Raw genomic sequence first — 21,886 nt, forward strand, 5'->3', positions numbered from 1 at the left:
GTTAAGGCTTTATATACGAACCCGTTTGCTAGAGTGGTGACAAATGGACAGATTTCTTTACCATTTAAATTGACTCGTTCAACTCAACAGGGCTGCCCATTGTCACTAATCTTATTTGCATTGGTTATTGAAATGTTAGCTCAGGCTATTAGACAAGATTAAGAAATTAGAGGGATGAGGGTTAAAAATGAAGAATATAAAATTAACTTTTTTGTGGGCGATGTGTTGGTATACTTGACAGAACCGGAATGGTCATTGAAAAAATTGCAAGAGTGCTTGTTGAAATTTGGAGAATTATCGGGACATAAAGTTAATTGGGATAAAAGTGAAATGTTACCGTTGGAGTGGGAGATTATTCTGAATTTAAAACTATTACAAAATTAAGGTGGACAAGTAAAATTAAATATTTAGGTGTTTATGGATACTAATTATCAATAATTATATCAATTAAATTATATACCTATATTAAGATGGATTAAAACAGATTTGATTAAGTGGAAAGATCTTCCATTAACTTTGATTGGTCGGGTTAATTGTATTAAAATGAATATTTTTCCTCGAATTCAATATTTATTTCAGTCAATACCTCATTTACTTTCTAAGGGTTTTTTTCAAGATTTGAATAAAGCAGTGTGTGAGTTTTTATGGAAAGGTAAATTAGCTCGAGTGGCATTACATGGAAGTATGCATTGGGTGGACTACAGTTACCATGTTTTCAAAATTATTATGAAGCGGCCCAGTTGAAGTTTGTTAGTAGATAGCCTCCTAGCTGAGCTAAAGTGGAGATGGCATGTATTTCTAGGCTTGAGATACATGAATTTATATTTCACTGGAATTTGATTTTATTACAGCAATATGATATGCCGATATTGAAACATTTGTTAAAGATTTGGATTAAAAAAACAGGGTGTTAAGGTCAAAAGATAATAATCAGCTTATTCCATTTTCAATGTTTAATAATCATTTAAAGATTTGGGATTCTAAAGGTATAATGACAATAAAAGATTGTTTTGAAGAGGGGAATTTTTTTTCTTTTAATCAATTGGGAGAAAGATTTGATATACCTATAAATACTTTGTTTGTGTATTATTAACTTAGAGCTTTGATAAAAGATAATTATGGTAAAGAGATGATTTTACCTACTTTGTCAAGATTTGAATCTTTGATTTCCACTATACCAAAAAAAGGGTTATATTTCAGTTATGTATAATTTGTTACAAGATAGTATGGATGTCAGATTGGGAGAAATCTAAACTTAAATGGGAAAGTGATTTAGTATTTATTTTCCCCGAAGATGATTGGGTGACTATGTGTTAGGACAATGTAATTAAATTGACTAATGTAAGATATAGAATGGTTAATTATAATTTTTTACATCAATTATATTTGACACCAGAAAAGCTAAAAAAAATATGGGTTTAGTAATTCGGATTCTTGTTTTAGATGTGGTTCATGTATTGGAACTTTTCTACATGCCGTTTGGACGTGTTAAAGTTCAATCATTTTGGCAAGGAATTAAAGTAGTTTTGGAAAAATTATATAATTTTATATTGCTGTTAGATCCAATGATTTTTTTTTGTTGGGAAATTTGTATTTGTTAAGGGGAATGGGATTGGACAAAACTCAAATTACTTTTGTACATTTGGTGTTATCAGTAGCATGTAAATATGTTGCTAGTACTTGGAAAGATGATACTGAGATTAATATATTACACTGGTACAATGAATTTAAAGTATGTATTGTCATGGAAAAATTACTTATAATTTACATGGATAATGTTAGTAAGTGCTCTCTGTATTTGAAATATATGCATTTAGATATACTTTGAAATATTATTAACATTTATAATATTTTCTTTTATATATATAATCTAAATTTTTTTTGCTCCCCTTAAGGGAGTTGGCTGAAGGGGTGGGAGGGTGGGGAGGGTATTAATATCTTTGTAAAATCTTTTTTTGATAATTTCTATACTGTATGTTATTTTTTTCTATCTTTCAAATAAAGTTTGGAAAAAAAAGGAAATAGTAGAGGATCGAGGATCTAATGTGAGGGAAGAACTGAAGGAAATAGATGTAAGTTGAGAGGTTGTGTTAGGTAAATTGAAGGGATTAAAGGCAGATAAATCCTCAGGGCCGGATAGTCTGCATCTCAGACTACTTTAGGAAGTAGCCCAAGAAATAGTGGATGCATTAGTGATAATTTTTCTAAACTCTTTAGATTCTGGATTAGTTCCTGAGGAGTGGAGGGTGGCAAATGTAACCCCACTTTTTAAGAAAGGTGGGAGAGAGAAAATGGGAAACTATAGAGCAGTTAGCCTGACATAGCTGGTGGGAAAATGCTAGTCAGTTATAAAGATGCGATGGCAGCACATTTGGAAAATAGTGATATCATCGGACAGAGTCAGCATGGCTTTATGAAAGGAAAATCACGTCTGATGAATCTAAAAGATTTTTTTGAGGATGTAACTAGTAGAGTGGATAAAGGAGAACCAGTGGATGTGGTATGTCTGGACTTCAGAAGGCTTTTGATAAGGTCCTGCACAGGAGATTAGTGTACAAACTTAAAGTACACAGTATAGGAGGTATGGTATTGAGGTGGATAGAGAATTGGTTGACAGACAGGAAGTAAAGAGTAGGAGTAAACAGGTTCTTTTCAGAATGGAAGGCAATGATTAGTGGGGTATCACAAGGCTCAGTGCTGGGACCAGTTATTTACAATATATATCAATAACTTAGATAAGGGAATAGAAAGTAGCATCTCCAAGATTGCAGATGACATGAAGCTGGGTGGCAGGGTTAGGATGCTCAGAGGATGCAGGGTGACTTGGACAAGTTAGGTGAGTGGGCCAAGGTGTGGCAGATGCAATATAATGTGGATAAATGTGAGGTTATCCACTTTGAAGGAGAACAGAAGATTATTACCTAAATGGTGTCCGATTAGGAAAAGGAGAGATGCAATGAGACCTGAGTGTCGCTGTGCACCAGTCATTGAAAGTGGCCATGCAGGTACAGCAGGCAGTGAAGAAAGTGAATGGTATGTTGGCATTCATTGCAAGAGGATTCGAGTACAGGAGCAGAGAGGTTCTACTGCAGCTGTATAGGGTCTTGGTGAGACCATATCTGGAGTATTGTGTACAGTTTTGTTCTCCTTATCTGAGGAAAGACATCCTTGCCATAGAGGGAGTGCAAAGAAGGTTCACTAGATTGACACCAGGGATGGCAAAACTTGCATATGAAGAAAGGCTGGATCAACTAGGCTTATACGCTGGAATTTAGAAGATGGGGGGATTCTTATAGAAATATATACAATTCTTAAGGGATTGGACAGACTAGATGCAAGAAGGTTATTCCTGATGTTGGGGAAAACCAGAACCAGGGGTCACATTTTAAGGATAAGAGGAAGTCTTTTAGGACTGAGATGAGAATTATTTTTTCTCAGAGAGTGGTGAATCTGCAAAATTCTTTGCCACAGGAAGTGGTTGAAGCCGGTTCCTTATCTATATTTAAGAGAGTTAGATTTGGCCTCTGTGGCTAAGGGGATCAGGGGGTATGGGGAGAAGGTAAGTACTGGGTACTGAGTAGATGATCAACCATGATCAAAATGAATGGTGGTGCAGGCTTGACGGGCCAATGCCCTACTCCTATTTCCTATGTTTCTATGATGACATTAGTATTTTGGGTCCAAGAAAGGTCCTCTGAGATAGGAATTTAAAGTTCCTCACCCTCTCCACCTCTGATCCCCCAATGATCGCTGGATCATACGCCCCTGGTTTTCATTTCCTAAAGTCTACAATCAGCTCCTTAGTCTGACATTGAATGAGAAATGTGCATGAAGAACCTACCTATACCAATCCCATTTACCAGCATATGGTGCTTTATACTTTTCACACTTCTTTGTCTAAACACTTACTGCCTCACCACCATCTCAGACAATTCACGTTACAGATTCTAACCATGCTTGAGGTGAAAATGTTCTTGCTCTGGTCTTCTCTAAGGTTCTAACTTCCTTATCCTAAGCCAAGGGTGGCCGAAAGCAAGAGCCACATACGATAGACTTCAGTTTGAGATCCGCAACAACCATGTGATCACAAGCCACACCCACTAAAATGACCATTGTGAGCACCAGCTCCAACTATTTCTGTGTCAGCCAATATATTTCCGTGAGCCACACATTATTTGTCATGTGGCTCACAAGCCCTGGTTTGGCCACCTCAGCCAAAGCCTGTGTCCTCTAATATAAGAACTTTGGCCTATGACAAAAAACGTTTCCTATCTATGCCACCCATAATTCTGTGTGTCCCTCAGTGGTGTCACTAGGGTAGGTGTCACCCAGTGCGGTAACTAATGGTGTAACCCACCACCCCCCCTCCCCCCCCACCATGGATTGAGTGTACCGAGCATAGAAGAAACAAGTGTGTGTTCCTTGTATGTCCAGGGTGGCAGCGGTGATGCTGAGCTGGGGTGGGGGAGGGTGGTGGTGGTGACGCTGAGTGAGGTGTGGGGAGGGGGAGCCTTGTAGGTATATTGATACATGTAAGCTGGGTTTACGAAAAATGTTTTTGTCTTTATAACTAACAATGGGGATATTTTTTATGAAAAATAATAAATTTCTGCTGAAACACTGTGCAAAAACTTTATAGACAGTCATTTTAGTATCACTCCCTCTGATGGTGTCATCCAGTGTGGTCCGCACCAACCTCCCCACCCCCACCCCGTGTGATGCCAGTGGAATATCTGTTAGGTACCCCTCAGTCTCCTCTGCTTCAACGAAAACACACCCAACCTTTCTACTCTTGAAGTCTGCTGAAACATATTTCTTACTCTTTTTGTTAGTGCTAATGTGTTTTAGAATTTAACCAACCTCTTCCTGAATTCTTTATCTCTCTCGCCCTTCTTTCTAGTGACTATGAATGTGCAACATTCATTTAAGGCGTCATCCGCATCCTTTGACTTCAAGCAAACTGCTACTAACACCCTCACTTACCAAAGCCTACACTCTTAGATCCAAAAATCCAACCATCCAATTATTTGTCTCCTCATTAAAAGAGGATGTGGGCTCTTTCAATGAGGTTGGTTGGAGTCTGTTGATTCAGGAGGGTGTCGGGAGCTGGGCTATGTTTCAGGATAAGTTAAATCGAAGCAGAGCGCCATGATCTAAAATGGCGGTGCTGGCCCGACAGGCCAAATGGCCTATTCCAGCTCCTATTGTCTATTGATTGGAGTCTGTTGATACACATAGATTTAGCAGCAAATTAAAAGAAGGGAAGCTCAAATGGATTTAGAGATTTTGGTTTAAAAGGAATGGCACAGTGTAGGAATGGAGATTTAGAGGCTTTGGCTTGAAATGAGTGGCCCAGTGTAGGAGTGGAGATGTAGAGGCTTTGGCTCGAGAGTCTTTGAGGAGCAGAGGCTAAGGACGTGCTATAGGTAAGATCTTTCCATCATAACCCAGAGTAAGTAATGATATGTTGCAATTACAGGATGTGAGAAATCTGTGGCAGCATAACTACCCCAGATGGCTACACCTACAAAAGGTGCATCCAGCTGCAGCTCTGTTGAGACCATGTTAGGGAACTGAAGCTGAATTACCATAATTCCAGATCATTTGAGAGAGGGGATGATAGACAGCCACACCCGAGAGGGAAGAGTCAGGTAAATGGGAGACTTAGGAGAAGGAAGAGGAAGAGGCAGTCAGCGCAGGGCACCCCTGTGGTCTTCCCATCAACAATGTATATTACTTTGGATACTGTTGAGGGGCATGATCTGCCAGGAACAGGCTATAGTCAGGTCAGTTCTCCAGCACAGTGGTTGGGCCTTTAGCTCAGAAGGGGAAGAAGAAAAAGAGAGCTGTAGTGATTGGGGAATTCAATAGTTAGGGTAACAGATGAGAGGTTCTGGGGACAAGATCATGACTCCTGGATGGAACGGTGCCTCCCAGATGCCAGGATCAGTTACCCCTCAGATTGAGTCTAAGGCATTCTCAAGTGGGAGGGTGAGCCACCAGATGTCATGATCCATGTTGGTACTAATGACATAGATAGTAAAAGCGATGAGGTTCTGAACAGTGACTAGAGGCAGTTAAGAAGGAAGGCAAAAAGCAGGCCCTCAAAGGCAATTTATACAAAAATGCTGGAGAAACTCAGCAAGTCACACTGCGTTCTTTATGCAGCAAAGGTAAAGATACATAACCAATATTTTGGGCTCATCAAAGTATGAGCAAAAAAGCACCGGAATAAAATGGTGGGGCAGGGGGAGGAGCACAGGGTCACGGGCAAGAGGTGGATATGGGTGGGAGGGCACAAGAGAAAATGCTGAGAAGTGGTATGGAGAGGGGGATAGCTTTATAATGGAGAGGGAAGGGAGTGCAAAGCTGAAGGAAAGGAGACAGAGGGATGGGGAAGCGAGGAAGACAGGGAAGGAAGTGACCTTACGGAAATGGGAGAAGCCAATGTTAATGGTTGGAGAGTGCCCAGACAGAATATTAAGTGTGGCATTAGTTTGGCAGTGCATGAATCCATAGATAGACTTGTCAGTATGGGAGTGGTGTGCGCAAATGAAATGATTGCGGCCTTTTCTACGTTGGAAAGACTGAATGCAGACTAGGAGATCGTTATGTTAAGCACCTTCACTCTGTCTACAGCAATGAAGGGGGATCTCCCATTTTATACACGTGGGACAAGTAAGGATCAAGAGATGACCCTACAGTTAAATGGCCAAGAACTTGCAGTCTCATGGAGCCCATCTTCTGCTCAATAAATAGGTGCAAAGTCCAGCACTAGGACAAATGTGATCAGTGTAAATGGGTTGTCGATGGTAGGAAGACTTGAGGGGCATCACAGGCAAAACCCTCCATCGGAGAGCAGCAGCAATAATTAAGAATATGCATAACCCAGCAAATGCTTTGGCTGGGTATAGGTGCCATAAAACTTGCACCACCAGATTCAGAAACAGCTGCTACCCCTCCACCCTCCGACTCCTCAACCACAAACTCAGTCAGGGACTCATTTAAGGACTCTTACCATTGCACTTTATTGATTTTTTTTCTATGTGTATAGCACAGTTTGTTTCCATGGGTACATTGAGTAGGTTTTTTTGCTCTACTAATAAGTGATAATTCTGCCTAATCTTCAAGAGAATCTCAGGGTTTTATGTTCTGAGATTCCTACTCTTTGTACTTTTTATAAGTGACCTGGATGAAGAAGTAGAGGGATGAGTCAGTCAGCTTGAAGATGATGCAAAGATTGGAGGTGTTGTGGATAGTGTTAAAGGTTTTTGGAAATTACAACAGGATATAGACGGATGCAGAGTTGGGTGGAAAAATGGCAGATGGAGTTCAATCTGGATAAGTGTTTGGTATGTCAACCTAGAAGACAGATAGGATACTTAACAGTTGGAATCAGAGGGACCTTGGGGTTCAAATTCATAGATCTCTCAAGTTTGCCACGCAAGTTGATAGGCCTATGGATGCTGGGTTTCATTAGTTGGGGGACTGAGTTTAGGAGTCATGAGGTAATGTTGCAGCTCTACCAATCTCTGGTGAGTCCACGCTTAGAATATTGTGTTTAGTTCTGGTCACTTTGTTACAGGAAGGTGTGAAAGCTATGGAGGTGCACAGAAAATTTACCAGAATGTTGTCTGGATTGGAAAATATGTCTGGATGTTGCCTGGATTGGAAATGAAATAGGGCTTTTCTCTTTGGAGCAAAGAAGGATGATAAGTGACTATTTAATAGAGGTCTACTAGATTAAGAAAGCCATAGATAAGATAGACAGTCAGCACCTCTTTCCCTGCGAGAGAGTAGCAAACACCAGGAGACATCTGTACAAAGTAAAGGGAGGAAAGATTAGGGGAGACATTGGGGTAAGTGTTTTTACACTGAGTTGTGGGTGCCTGGAATGCATTACCAGGGGTGGTGGTGGAGGCAAGAACAATAGGTGTGTTTGAGACCTATTGTAGGCACATGGATGAAAGAAATATAGAGGGTTTTGATATAGGGAGGGTTTAGGTTTTTTTGGGTAGTTATATATAGGTTTTCACAACATCGGGGGCCATACAGTGTGTACTGTGCTGTAATATTCTGTTCCTCTTGAAATGAATGCCAGCATTGCATTTACCTTCTTCACCACCGACTCTACCCAACATGTTTTCCATCAGGCTCTCCTGCATGAAGACTCCCAGGTCCCTCTGCATCTGGGTGTTTTCAATTTTCTCCTCATTTAAAATCTAGACTGTCCATTTATTACACTTTATTTATTCCATACACTTTCCAACAATGTATTTCATATGCCACTTCTCTGCCAATAATACTAATCTGTTTAGGTTCTTCTTCAGTCTCCCTATTCCCTCAACACTACCTGCTCCTCCACCTACCTTCATAAAATAAATAAATAATGTTAACATCTTAAATTTTTTGCATAACACGCTGCCTAATTACACCCGATTGAACTATAACCCCTGTACATTTTTTGGAGGATGAGAAGAAACTGGAACACCCAGGGAAAGCCCACAAGGAGAATTTACAAACTCCTTCCAGACAATGCTGGATTCAAACCAGGGTCACTGCCACAGTAACAGCATGCACTAACTGCTACGCTAACTGTGCCACCTTAATCTGCAAACTTGCCCACAAAGTCTTTCACTCTATAATATTAGGCATAAAAAGAATATGATCCCTGTATTCCAACTCTGGTTCCTACCAACCATCCTATGCTCTGCCCATGCATGTATGTTCTACCATGGGCTCTTAACTTAGTAAGTAGCCCATGTGCAGTGCCTGTCCAAATACACATCCACTCCATCTCCTTTACCTTGAAGAAGGATATACTGGCTAAGGAGGCAGTGTGGAGGAGGTTCACCAGGTTGATTCCAGGCATGAAGGGGATAAGAACAGACCAAGACATCTGGGACTGTACTCATTGGAATTTAGAAAAATGAGAGGGGATGTTATCGAAGCATATAAAATTATGAAAGGCATAGAAAAGATAAGAGTTAGGAATGTTATTTCCATTGGTAGGAGAGACCAGAACTAGAGGACATAGCCTCAAGATTCAGGGTAGATGAGGAAGAACTGCTTTTTCCAGAGGGTGGTGGATCTGTGGAATTTGCTGCCCATTGAAGCAGTGGAGGCGACCTTAATAAATATGTTTAAGACAAGGATAGATAGATTTCTACATAGAAAGGGAATTAAAGGATATGGGGAAAAGGCAGGTAGGAGGAAACGAGCCTATCATTAGATCAACCATGTTCACATTGAATGGCGGGGCAGGGTCGATGGCCGTCTCCTGCTCCTATTTCTCATGTTCTTACGTTCTTGCCTGCTTGTCACTTTTTCAAAGAATTCCCTCCCTCATCCCAAAGAAGTGAGGTTTGGTGGTTTAGTTAGCCACTGTAATTTGTCCTTCCTGTGGTGGTGAGTGATAGAATCTGAGTGAATTGATTGGAGAATGCAGAGAGTAAAATGAGTCTAGTGTACAAAGGTAATTTATGGTTGGTGGGGACTCAGAAGGCTGTTGCATGTTACATGACTCAAGTTGTCTTTTTTCTATTTCGGTAAGATTCACCTTTTGGAGCTTTTCAATTTGTTTATTTTAACCGCTGATCAAGTTGGAACCTTATTTCTCCTGTACAGTTTTCGTCTGCTGGTATCCCAAATAGAAAGTGTAATTTACACTTTTTCAAAAATATTTCTTATGGGGCAAATTTGAAAAGCAAACTAGTTGCCAAATAGAAATCAGCCTCGTTGATCTCAGCGTACAGCACAGATAAATGATTTAGCAGAATCCAGATAGAGAGGAATGTATAAAGAAAAACATTTACAAAATAGATGAACAAGAAAAAAAATGACAAGTTGTTTGTGAATCAGAGAAGACATCACGTGAAGGGTTTGCTATCTGAAGACTCCAAAACTGGTGATACAAATTAGCTGCTGTACGCCTTTGGCAAATGAGTCCTGATGGCCATTTTTAACCTTTCGTAATATATGCTCCAGACTGAGTCTGTGGGTAAACCTTGATAGTACAAACATCAGAGCGAACCAGCTGGTTGGGTAGAAAACCAGTCCCTGAAAACTGGGATATGGAGTATCTGTACTCGTGTGTAGTCCCTGAAAACTGGGGCATGGAGTCCAAAGGGTTAAGTTTTGCACCATATGATATATGTAACCTCAGATCTTTTGAGTTCTTCATCCTGTTTTAAACAATGCGAATCCTCCACAAAGAATAATCCTATCCTGCAAAACAATGGTGAGTAGGAGTTGTTGGTAAGAAATGATGACTATTTCTCATTTAAAAGATGATTCAGAGTTTCATTGTGTCAACAGTATGATCTTTTCTTTACCATCCTTCTTGATAAGACTATAGCTGTCCTAAACAAAAGAGCCTGTTAGCTATTGGAAAGCACCTGTTTTTCACAGTTCTGTACCTTCTTCCTGAGATCAGTGAGAAGAGGTTGTGACCAGGGTGACGGGGTGGGGGGGGGGGGGGTCCTTTATGATGTTAGCTGCAACACCTCACTTCGATGTCTTCAAAAGATGGGAGGTCAGAGCCTGTGATGGACCTAGCTATGTTTGCTACCTTCAAGCTTCCTTTGATTGTTATGGAATAGTACAGAACATGTAATATTACATGAAATTGCCTTCAAGGAGTCACCATTAGTGTCATCCGGCACCCCTTACAGCACAAGAGAAAGAAGCAAAAGAGAGTCCTTTCAGAGTCACTGAGTGTCCATGTGCCCTGTGCCAGTCTGCTGCTCCCTGGAGTCTGCCACCCGTCGTGGCTGCTGCTGAGAACAGTTGCCATCATCTTGGGCACAGACTTGTGGTTGCAGGATTTTAGCTTCAAAACACCTTTGGCTTCTTAAACAAGCTTTTTAGGACCAAGCAGTTGAATCCTATGATCCAGTGCTGCGTTTGCACTCTCTGATCTCCCGCGACCACACTAGCGGCAGTGCTGTCATTGCAGCACTGCCATTTTTCCTTCTGCATTCCTGGGCCCTTGAATTACCAAACCAAGCAGCAATACAATCACAGAACACCAGAATAAGTTTTCACAGTGCACCTGAAGAAGTTTTGTAAAGTATTCAAAGACATGCCAAACGTTGTCAGACCTTTTAGAAAATTTTTAGGCGTTGGTGTGGCATCTTCAGTTGCCTCAATGTGTTGGTTCCAGGAGAGGTCTTCTGAAATATGGATTCCCAGAAACTTGAAGGTGCTAACCTTCAATAAATAAATAATTTATTGATGGAGAATCGATATAGTAATCAGAGGGCTATCAGTGAAATGAAGTCTGTTTTCCTTATATAGAGCTACGTAATTACACACAATTAAATAAACAGCAAACTCAATCAGAGACTCATTTAAGGACCCTTACTTATGTACTTCATTGATTTTCCTTTTTATTCTCTCTGTATTGCTCCATCAGTTTGTTTAGTCATCTGCTTACAATTCTTTATTTGTTTTCATTTACACCGTGTAGTTTTTATGCACTACCAATTAGCTATAATTGTGCTGCGTTGGGTTTTTTATGATGTCATGCATGTTCTCTGACAATAAATCTAAACTCAATCTACAGTACTTTGATTTCAATGAACTATAGGTATAGAGCATAATGGCCTTGCCACTAAGACAAATAATAGTGTGGAGGGTCAAGGACCACAGGAAATTAGAATGAAGAACAAATTACAAGCAATTGAGGAAGAGTTTTATTTAGGAGTAAGGTGGCATAATGTGATAGGTCGATAATCTGAAGGTTTCCTATCTGCTTCCTGCTTTAATGTGAATTATAATTTGTAACAGAACATTGTGACCAAATATTTCCATTTGGCAGAAATGCTTCCTGATTTCAAACATTTCTCTGGTTTCAGTTCTTAACTTGCACGGAATCCAGAAGTAGTAATCCTTGTGGTCTTGGCCTGTTTCAAACATTCTGTATTATTGAAACATTGCAAGCTTTTGGAGAGATTTTCTCATGTTATTAAACTACCTTAACTTGGTCTTTTCAATGATGGTTCCTGAGGGAAAAAAAACCTTTTATTTTCATTTGCTGGATATTCTAGTATCCATACACACATGGTCTAATAACATAACATAACATAACAATTACAGCACGGAAACAGGCCATTAGGCCCTTCTAGTCCGCACCCCTACTCAAATTGAATTTTTTAAAAAACTCCTTTCTTGCATATATGGCACCGTTCCTGTAGAGTTTCTAGTGGGGAAGTAAAAGTGAAGCTCTCATGAAGTATGTTGCAGTTTCAAATTTAACTAACTTATAGAGCAGCCCAGTTTAAAGCTGAATCCCAATTTAAGTTAATTGATCTCACCAGGATAGCCCAAGAGATGTGATTAGGAAAAGAAACATTCTGATGAGGCTCTTGATCTTACTCAATGTGCATCATCCTTGAAAGGAAGGATGGAGGAAGTGGTGTTTTGAAATGAGATGAGACTTGGCTGTGAAAGTTTTCACCAAACAACATCCTTCAAACTCTGGGAACATGCATGCATAAGACCACCTGGGCAAACTATCAGCTGCAGGGAGCAGTATTTGATCCTGAGCTTGGGTACTGACCATGTGGGGTTTTTATGTTCTTTCTGTGACCATGTGAGTTTCCACCAGGAGTTCCGGCTTCCTCCTGCATGCTAAACTGCTGTTAAGTTCATTGCCTGATCTTTGTGCAGGAAAATAAAAGTATCAACTCCACAGGGGTACCTTAAAGACCTGGTATCCTGCCTATTTTATCTCTTAACCTTTCAGCTCTTAACTTTTCTTCACAACTTAATCCCTGGTTCCATGTTTTCCATATTTCCTGTATTTTCAGGTGTTGGGGGAAGTATTGTTCCCTCGAAGTGAAAAGAAGAGGTAGAGAAGTTTTCATATCGGGTATCCCTTACGAAATAGTGAAATACAGAATGCTAGCCTGGTTATAATCTGGGTCTGAATGCATTGAAGATGGAACTATAAAATCTGCCACTCCCATGTTACATCAGTGCTTTGTCCAAAGTCATCCTCTAAATGATTAACCATAAATTCTCTGGTATGTATTGTGAGCCAGAAAAGTTTGCTGTGAAAGCAGTCACTGATCACATAAGTGAATTTATGCATCACTGTTTCCTGAAATATTCCCTCAAGATTAGCTTGTTCTCTTTCACCTCACACAAAAGAATCTTTGCTGAAAACTTTGCATGAGATCGAGTCCAAAGCCTTACCTGTTATTTGAGCTTGAAACATTAAAAACCGCAAGGGAAAACTTTGTGTTTTTTTTAAGGTAGGGTTCAGCTATTTGAAAAAAAGGATACATTTCAGCCCTGTGAAAATGTTAATGTGCATCTGAAGAAATATTATCTCACGCACTGACCTACTTGATGCAACAGTTCTGCTACACTTTTTAATCTGCTCATTTGTTCTTTTTCCTCTTTGTTTTATCTTCAAAATTAGTCTATGGAAAAAAAAGGCCAAAGAATCAAGGAACATAATTTGATATTTCATGCGTTTTCAATGTAACAGCTGTTTGAGAGAAATGTCTTTTCTTTCTCATGACTGCGTATTTTGTTTTGAGATATTACTGAGTTTCCCTTTGAAAGTCTTGCTACTGGATCTGCTTCCATTATCTTTTAGACCTGCCATGCTCAACCTTTATTTCAGGTGCAGCCCCCTTAGGACTCATGAACCAGTCAACTTTAGTTGGTTTCTCTCCTACCAACAACATAAAAATCAGAAAAAATATTTCATGATTTCAGTCTGTGATCCCCTGAAATGTGCTGTGGCCATCTTTGAGAATGGCTGCTTTTAGCCGCTTTCAGGTGGAATCGCCGGGAGAATGCGGGTGTCTGTGAAGGGACGTTCAATGGCAGTGCTGAAGGCAGTGTTCTGCCACCTGAAAGGTCTGCAGCAGGGAGAGGTGCTGCGGAGCAAATGCCGGCTCCTGAGTCGGGGCAGAGGCAGCCGGAGGGGGATGTCAGGGAAGGGGCAGCCAGCTGACAGCCCCCCTCCCTGCACCTGACAGCCCCCCTCCCCGATGTGGACAGCCCCCCTTCCCGCGCCTGACAGCCCCTCTCCACGTGCCTGACAGCCCCGCTCCCCGCTGCTTGACAGCACCTCGGTGCGGGACTACGGGGCTGGAGCGGCTGGTGCGGGACATCAGGGCTGGAGCAGCCAACGCGGGACCCAGAAGTCCAGTGCTGGCCACTCCAGCCCCGTAGTCCTGCGCCAGGGTGCTGTCAAGCAGTGGGGAGCGGGGCTATCGGCAGCTGGGAGGGGAGCTGTCAGGCGTGGGGAGGGCGGCTGTCAGGCACGGGGAGTTGGGTCGCCAGCTGGCTGTCATCAACCTGCCCCCTGCTAGGCACCGCTTTGCCTTTCTGCTTTCAGATGCCTAGGAGGAGCGCACGGAAGCAGGGAATATACCTCCCCGAGGAGGGTTGAGTAAGTACTCCTCGGGGACGGGTTTTCTGCTTTCAGCTGGCCTTCCAACAGCCGCATTCGGGTATTTTAAGAGGCTTTAAATTCAGGCATTCTGGTCACCTGCCCTGACGTCCCGCGCCAGGGTCTGTCAGGCAGTGGGGAGGGGGGCTGTCAGGTGTGGGGAGGGTGGGGGCTGTCAGATAGTGCTATAAGAGCACAGAAAACAAGCTATTTGATCCTTCTAGTCTGAGCCAAAACGTCATTCCTCTAGTCCCACTGACTTGCACCCATTCCATAACTCTCCCAACCATGCATCTATCCAATTTATTCTTAAAATTTAAGAATGAACCCACATACCAGGGTTGCAGAGATCAAGATGGGTGTTGGACTTGAGTGTGGTGATTTCTGAAAAAAGCTGGTCAAATTGGTGTAAGGACAGCACAACTTCAATTATAAATGCAGGTTATGGACTGGTTCAGTATAATTTTTTTTACACCAATTATATCTTACCCCACAAAAGTTACACAGATCAAAAGCAAAAATTTCACAGAGGCGTTTCAGATGTGGGACTGAGCCAGGAACCTTTTTACATGCCACGTGCATGAAAGTGAGGTAATTTTGGCAAGAAACTGCAGAAAAATTAACCAGGATAACACGGAGCTATATTTTATGGAAATACGTGACAAATTGATCCAATATCACATCTCATTTATAATAATAGCACTGGTGGTAGTGAAAAAATGTATCGCGATCGCTTCAAAGTCCAACTCCCCTCTACTTCTAGCACGATGGACTGCAAAAATGAACAGCTATGTACCTATGGAGAAAAATCACATATAACTTATAGAATAAATATGAAACTTTTGTAAAGGTCTGTCAGCCAGACCTAGACCACATAAGAGCCCAGATACAGTAATAAAAAGGAACAAAAAAGGGTATAAAGGGTATACAAAAACATAGCTTCCCCAACTGTACACTACATACTTAAAATATATGTAAGCTCTGAAGATGAATGGAAGGGGGGCGGGGGGAAGGGAGTGACATTTTTTTGTTTTTGTTTGTTGTGCTTGTGAGAAAAAGTTTAATATATTGTATATTTTAAATGTTACGATGTAAATTTTTGAAAAAAATCAAAAATCAAATATTAAAAAAAAGAATGAGCCATCATTTACCACATCAGATGGCAGCTCATTCCACACTCACTGTCAGATTCTTTTCCATATTTTCTTTTATCCATTTTTAATGAGTCTGACTGTCATTTGTACATATCTTATTTAGAGGCTTTCACACCAGCCACTTCTAACTTGAGTTTTCCAGAAATTTCCAGAAAGATCTTGTGGTAACTGAATAATTACACGTGTAAAACAGGAAATGGTTGCAGTATTCTGAATCCTGGTTACTGAATTTTGCATAGATTGAAGTTGTGTATAGTGGGGTTTGGCTGTAATATTCTACATATTTCATTATGAAATTATGAACTGAGAGTACAAATGTATTTACTGGGAAACAGCACAGATCACAAATATAATTTCTAGTTCTGGCCTCATCTAATGACATTATATTTTCTGCATTTGAAAATTAGGACCAAGTTTGATAAACTTAATGGTCACAGCTGTTTACACAACTCTCATAATGGTACTGTAATTACAACGTATGGTCAAAAATTAGCTCCACAAAAACTATACATTGGGCAACAAGCTTTACATACGTGTTTTCTTTTAATTTATTCTCAATTCATTACTCTTATCACTAAGGATCGATTATCTGTACATAATTTGTGATCTAAAGGAGCCCTGATTAATTACTGAGGAACATCATATAGATGGCAAATACTGTAGCCACATTGATTCATGAAGGTACAGTGAGTGTTTAGGTTGGAGCCCTGATAAAAGACCAAGAGTGTCAACCCAAAACATTGACAATTCCTTTTCTCCTTGAGTTGTTGTTTTCCTGCTGAGTTCCTCCGATAGATTTATTGCTCCAGGTTCCAACATCTGTAAGCAGTCTCTCGAGTCTAATTACGACTGCGCCAGATTCCAATTGGAATCTTGGAATTGGAGCTTCCAACCTAATCCACCAAAGGTCAATGGTCTTACAAGTTGTGGGTCTTCAAGGACATAGCTAAGTAATGTTTAAATGTGATGAGAATTTTTAAATTTAATTTTCTTTATCATTTAAATTTTTTTTTAGTTTTAAATTTAAACATATAGCACGGTGACAGGCCCGTTCAGCCCAACAGTAGATGCCACCCATTACATCCAATTGAACTATAACTCTGGTGGTAGGAAACCAGAACTCTCGGGGAAAACCCACGCAAGCTCGGGGAGAATGTGTAAACTCCTTACAGACAGCGCTGGATTAGAACTCTGTCGTGATTGCTGGCACTGTAACAGTGTTGCGCTATCCTCTACGCCAACCGTGCCTCCAGAATTTATGTGTTCAGGTCTTTTACCTCGACTGCACTAAATATCCTTCCATTCCTTGTATAACTTTTTGCACTACCGCAAATCCATTACATTTTTCACGTCTCTGTCTAGCTGACCAGCCATCTGGTTTCAGTGTGAAACTTTTCTTCCACACAAAAGTTTTCTGTCAAGTGCAAATCTTTTTTTTTAAACTTTATTTAAAATTTTATGACATGAATAAAATAAAAATTACATTTAAAGAAATAATAAAAAATAAGATAATAAAAATTAGAATTTACTTTGGCTTGGCTTCGCGGACGAAGATTTATGGAGGGGGTAAAAAGTCCACGTCAGCTGCAGGCTCGTTTGTGGCTGACCAGTCCGATGCGGGACAGGCAGACACGATTGCAGCGGTTGCAAGGGAAAATTGGTTGGTTGGGGTTGGGTGTTGGGTTTTTCCTCCTTTGCCTTTTGTCAGTGAGGTGGGCTCTGCGGTCTTCTTCAAAGGAGGCTGCTGCCCGCCAAACTGTGAGGCGCCAAGATGCACGGTTTGAGGCGTTATCAGCCCACTGGCGGTGGTCAATGTGGCAGGCACCAAGAGATTTCTTTAGGCAGTCCTTGTACCTTTTCTTTGGTGCACCTCTGTCACGGTGGCCAGTGGAGAGCTCGCCATATAATACGATCTTGGGAAGGCGATGGTCCTCCATTCTGGAGACGTGACCCATCCAGCACAGCTGGATCTTCAGCAGCGTGGACTCGATGCTGTCGACCTCTGCCATCTCGAGTACCTCGACGTTAGGGGTGTGAGCGCTCCAATGGATGTTGAGGATGGAGCGGAGACAACGCTGGTGGAAGCGTTCTAGGAGCCGTAGGTGGTGCCGGTAGAGGACCCATGATTCGGAGCCGAACAGGAGTGTGGGTATGACAACGGCTCTGTATACGCTTATCTTTGTGAGGTTTTTCAGTTGGTTGTTTTTCCAGACTCTTTTGTGTAGTCTTCCAAAGGCGCTATTTGCCTTGGCGAGTCTGTTGTCTATCTCATTGTCGATCCTTGCATCTGATGAAATGGTGCAGCCGAGATAGGTAAACTGGTTGACCGTTTTGAGTTTTGTGTGCCCGATGGAGATGTGGGGGGGCTGGTAGTCATGGTGGGGAGCTGGCTGATGGAGGACCTCAGTTTTCTTCAGGCTGACTCCCAGGCCAAACATTTTGGCAGTTTCCGCAAAGCAGGACGTCAAGCGCTGAAGAGCTGGCTCTGAATGGGCAACTAAAGCGGCATCATCTGCAACTGCTCAAACTACAGGGGAATCACGTTGCTCTCCATTGCAGGCAAAATCTTCGCTAGGATTCTACTAAATAGAATAATACCTAGTGTCGCCGAGAATATTCTCCCAGAATCACAGTGCGGCTTTCGCGCAAACAGAGGAACCACTGACATGGTCTTTGCCCTCAGACAGCTCCAAGAAAAGTGCAGAGAACAAAACAAAGGACTCTACATCACCTTTGTTGACCTCACCAAAGCCTTCGACACCGTGAGCAGGAAAGGGCTTTGGCAAATACTAGAGCGCATCGGATGTCCCCCAAAGTTCCTCAACATGATTATCCAACTGCACGAAAACCAACAAGGTCGGGTCAGATACAGCAATGAGCTCTCTGAACCCTTCTCCATTAACAATGGCGTGAAGCAAGGCTGTGTTCTCGCACCAATCCTCTTTTCAATCTTCTTCAGCATGATGCTGAACCAAGCCATGAAAGACCCCAACAATGAAGATGCTGTTTACATCCGGTACCGCACGGATGGCAGTCTCTTCAATCTGAGGCGCCTGCAAGCTCACACCAAGACACAAGAGAAACTTGTCCGTGAACTACTCTTTGCAGAAAAATTAGAATACTACATCATTAAACTACACAAATTAACCCCCCCCCAATAATTATAACACAACATTAATCATCTAATTTAAAATTAGTCCAACCCTCCCCCCAAAATAAAGAGTGAAGAATTAATTAACAATGTTGTAAATAAAATAAAAAACCCCACTTACAAAAAAAATCAATACTAAAATAATACCCTTAAACATATATTTAAATCAAACATAATACATGTATTTAACAAATGAAATCCACTTTAAAACTAAGTTCAAATATTAAAATCATATATCTCTGTTATACAAAAAATCATAATTAATAATACATAAATACAGAATTTCCATTAATACCAAATTTCCTTTATAATTCATCGAGAGAACCAAAACATCCCTTAGAAAAACAATCAGATAAACTTTTTATTCCCTTCCCCTCCCCTTATATAAAAAAGAAAAAAAAGAAAAAAAAGTTCAAACTCTTATAAAATTTTCCATATTCTTCATTTATAACATCTTCAAAATTCTCTATCTAAATTAACTTAATTTTATTAAACTCTTCTCCCTCAATGTATTTGTACTTAATTTTCTTCTTTCTCTTCTTATCACCTTTCCCCTCATCTTCCTCTTCATCTAATTCAACATCCTCAATTTTTGACTTATTATCTTCTGTGACATCATGCTCTTAAAAAAGAAAGAAAAAAGAGAAAAAATCCCCCCCCAAAAAGAGAAAAAAAAGGAGAGAAAAAAAAACTCCTAATTCCCTCTCAATTACAATCAGAAAACAAAAAGAGTTAAAAAAATATTTATTTTTAAAAAATAATTTAAAAAAACCTTCACTTCTTAACCCAAAAATTAAAAAGAAAAAAAACAGGTCGGAGGTCACAACTACCTCCTCCTGTTTAAACCGCCCAAAGCGTAACTCCCCCAAAATATTGGGTGTGAGATAACTCACAGGTAGCTGATGACTTCTGGAAACTAGTGCCCACCCAGTTCCCTCTCCCAACTCCCATTTCATTAAACTATCATCATTATTTAAACTATTTAAACTCTTTTCAAAAAAAAGATAAAAGATTTATTTTTTTAAAATCAAAGTTACCACTTCGATCACCATTGCTTCCATTTCTTTTAAAAATCTGGATCCCACCTTACATCTCTACTCTCTTTGGAGACCTTGAAGGACTACATCGTTCCTGAAACTACATGATTGGTAGAGACTGAGCAAAGTCCATAACCTCTTTAGGATTGTCAAAGAATTTTGGCTAATTTCCATCCTAAAAAATCTTCAGTACCGCAGAATACCTGAATGTTGCCCTATGTCTTTTTTCCACAACTGTTCTTTCACAGAATTAAATTCGCGTCGTAATAGCATAGTATTAAATCTCCATTTTGAAGCTTTCTGAACATTTTGTGAACTCAAATATTCTAATAATAATAATGAATGACCCGAAACCAATCTAGCCTTATACTCCACAGATGTAACCCTATCCTGCAAATGTGCTGATATTAAAAAATAATCAATTCTAGAAAAAGAATTATGTCGCGAGGAATAAAAAGAAAAATCTTTCTCTGTAGGATTAACTCTTCACCAAATATCAATTAAATTCAAATCTGCCATCATATTAATCACTTGGATTGCCATCTTCGACTTCTTAATTACTCTTGAGTACTTATCCAATAAAGGCTCCAACACCACATTCAAATCTCCCCCAACATCACATTAGAGTTCGATTGTCCAAGTAATAAAGACATATCCACAACAAAAGCTGTATCCTCAACATTAGGAGCATAAACATCAAGCATAGTCCATGCCTCATTAAAGATTGTACAATTTAATTTTAATAATCTTCCACCATTTTTCTCTTCACTCTGTAACTAAAATGGTAGATAAATTGCCACACCTTTTGCCTTAGAATTAAACGAAGAATAAAAAACGTGCTCAACCCATTCATGTTTGAGTTTCAAATGTTCCTTATCTATTAAATGAGTTTCCTTTGCCATTCCGACCACCGTTTCTTCCATTTCTTCCAGAAATCAAATTCCCTTCTTGCAGCTCTGCCCTCTTTGGAGACCATGGAGGACTACGTCGTTCCTGGAATTGCGTAATTGGTAAAGACTGAGCAAAATCCATAGCTTCTTTAGGATTATCAAAGAACTTTGGTTGATATCCATCCTGAAAAATCTTCAGTACCGCAGGGTATCTAAATGTTGCCTTATATCCTTTTTTCCACAATAATTCTTTCACAGAATTAAATTCACGTTGTTGAAACATAATTTCCTGACTCAAATCTGGATAGAAGAAAACACGATTACTCTGAACCATCAAAGGAGATTTGTTTTGCTGTGCATTTCTAATAGCCATACGTAAAATAGTCTCTCTATCACAGTAATTTAAACAGCGAACCAGAACAGGTCTTGGATTTTGTCCTGAAAAAGGTCTCCTTCTCAAAGCTCTATGAGCCCGTTCCAATATTAAACCTTCAGAAAACTTATCTTGTCCCAACACTTGTGGAATCCATTCAGTGAAAAATTTTCTTGGATCTGGCCCTTCTATGCCTTCTGGCAAGCCGACAATTTTCACATTATTCCGTCTGGATTGGTTCTCCAAATAATCAACCTTTTTTGCTAAATTTTTATTCTGAATCTGCAACGTTTCAATTGTTTTATTCACATCTTGCAATTGATCTTGTACATCAGATAATCCTTGATCACACATCTCAAGTCTTTCAATAGTTTCAACTTTAAAAGCTCCATAATCAGTTGAGTATTGACATCAACCAATGCATTAATCTTAGAAGTAAGATTATTCATAGAATCACCTAAATGCATCATTGAAGAAAATATCTTATGTTCAAGACTCTAGAAAAGTATATCAACATCAGTAGATCCAGACATGGCGGGATTCTGCTGTTCTTGTGGAATCAGAGGACCTTCTATCCCTTCTTTTAATTTAGTAGCTTTTCTTGCAGTTTGACTCCGTGTAAGAGCCCCTGCCACAGACCCCCCAGAAGTGTCAGGAGGCTGATGATCAGGGTTATCTTTGATCCAAACCTCCTTTAAAAGCTTCGTTACGTCAGTATCTGGTGGCGCCCCAGCTAATTCAGCAGTCAAAGTCTCAGTAGACGTTGTTTGAAATACTGGCACCCGGCCAGCCCTTTGTTCTAAAGGCAGCTGAAAACGACCTTCAGAAAGACTTACGGAATCAGAACGGAGCTCCAAGGCCGAATTCT

The 21,886-nt window shown here is 40.3% G+C and overlaps 1 long non-coding RNA gene across 1 annotated transcript in view; it reads right to left on the reverse strand.

The window, feature by feature from the left end:
• Positions 1-11,691: 11,691 nt before the first annotated feature.
• Positions 11,692-21,886, reverse strand: part of LOC138754005 (uncharacterized) — a 42,437-nt gene continuing 32,242 nt past the window's right edge. Inside the window, exons 2-3 of the long non-coding RNA XR_011351540.1 lie at positions 13,350-13,430; positions 11,692-12,005 (exon numbers count right to left, since the gene is read on the reverse strand). This is a non-coding gene — a long non-coding RNA (uncharacterized lncRNA). The remainder of the gene's footprint in view (positions 12,006-13,349; positions 13,431-21,886) is intronic.

This window comes from Narcine bancroftii, chromosome 2 (genome assembly GCF_036971445.1).
Source record: "Narcine bancroftii isolate sNarBan1 chromosome 2, sNarBan1.hap1, whole genome shotgun sequence".
Taxonomy (NCBI): Eukaryota; Metazoa; Chordata; class Chondrichthyes; order Torpediniformes; family Narcinidae; genus Narcine; species Narcine bancroftii.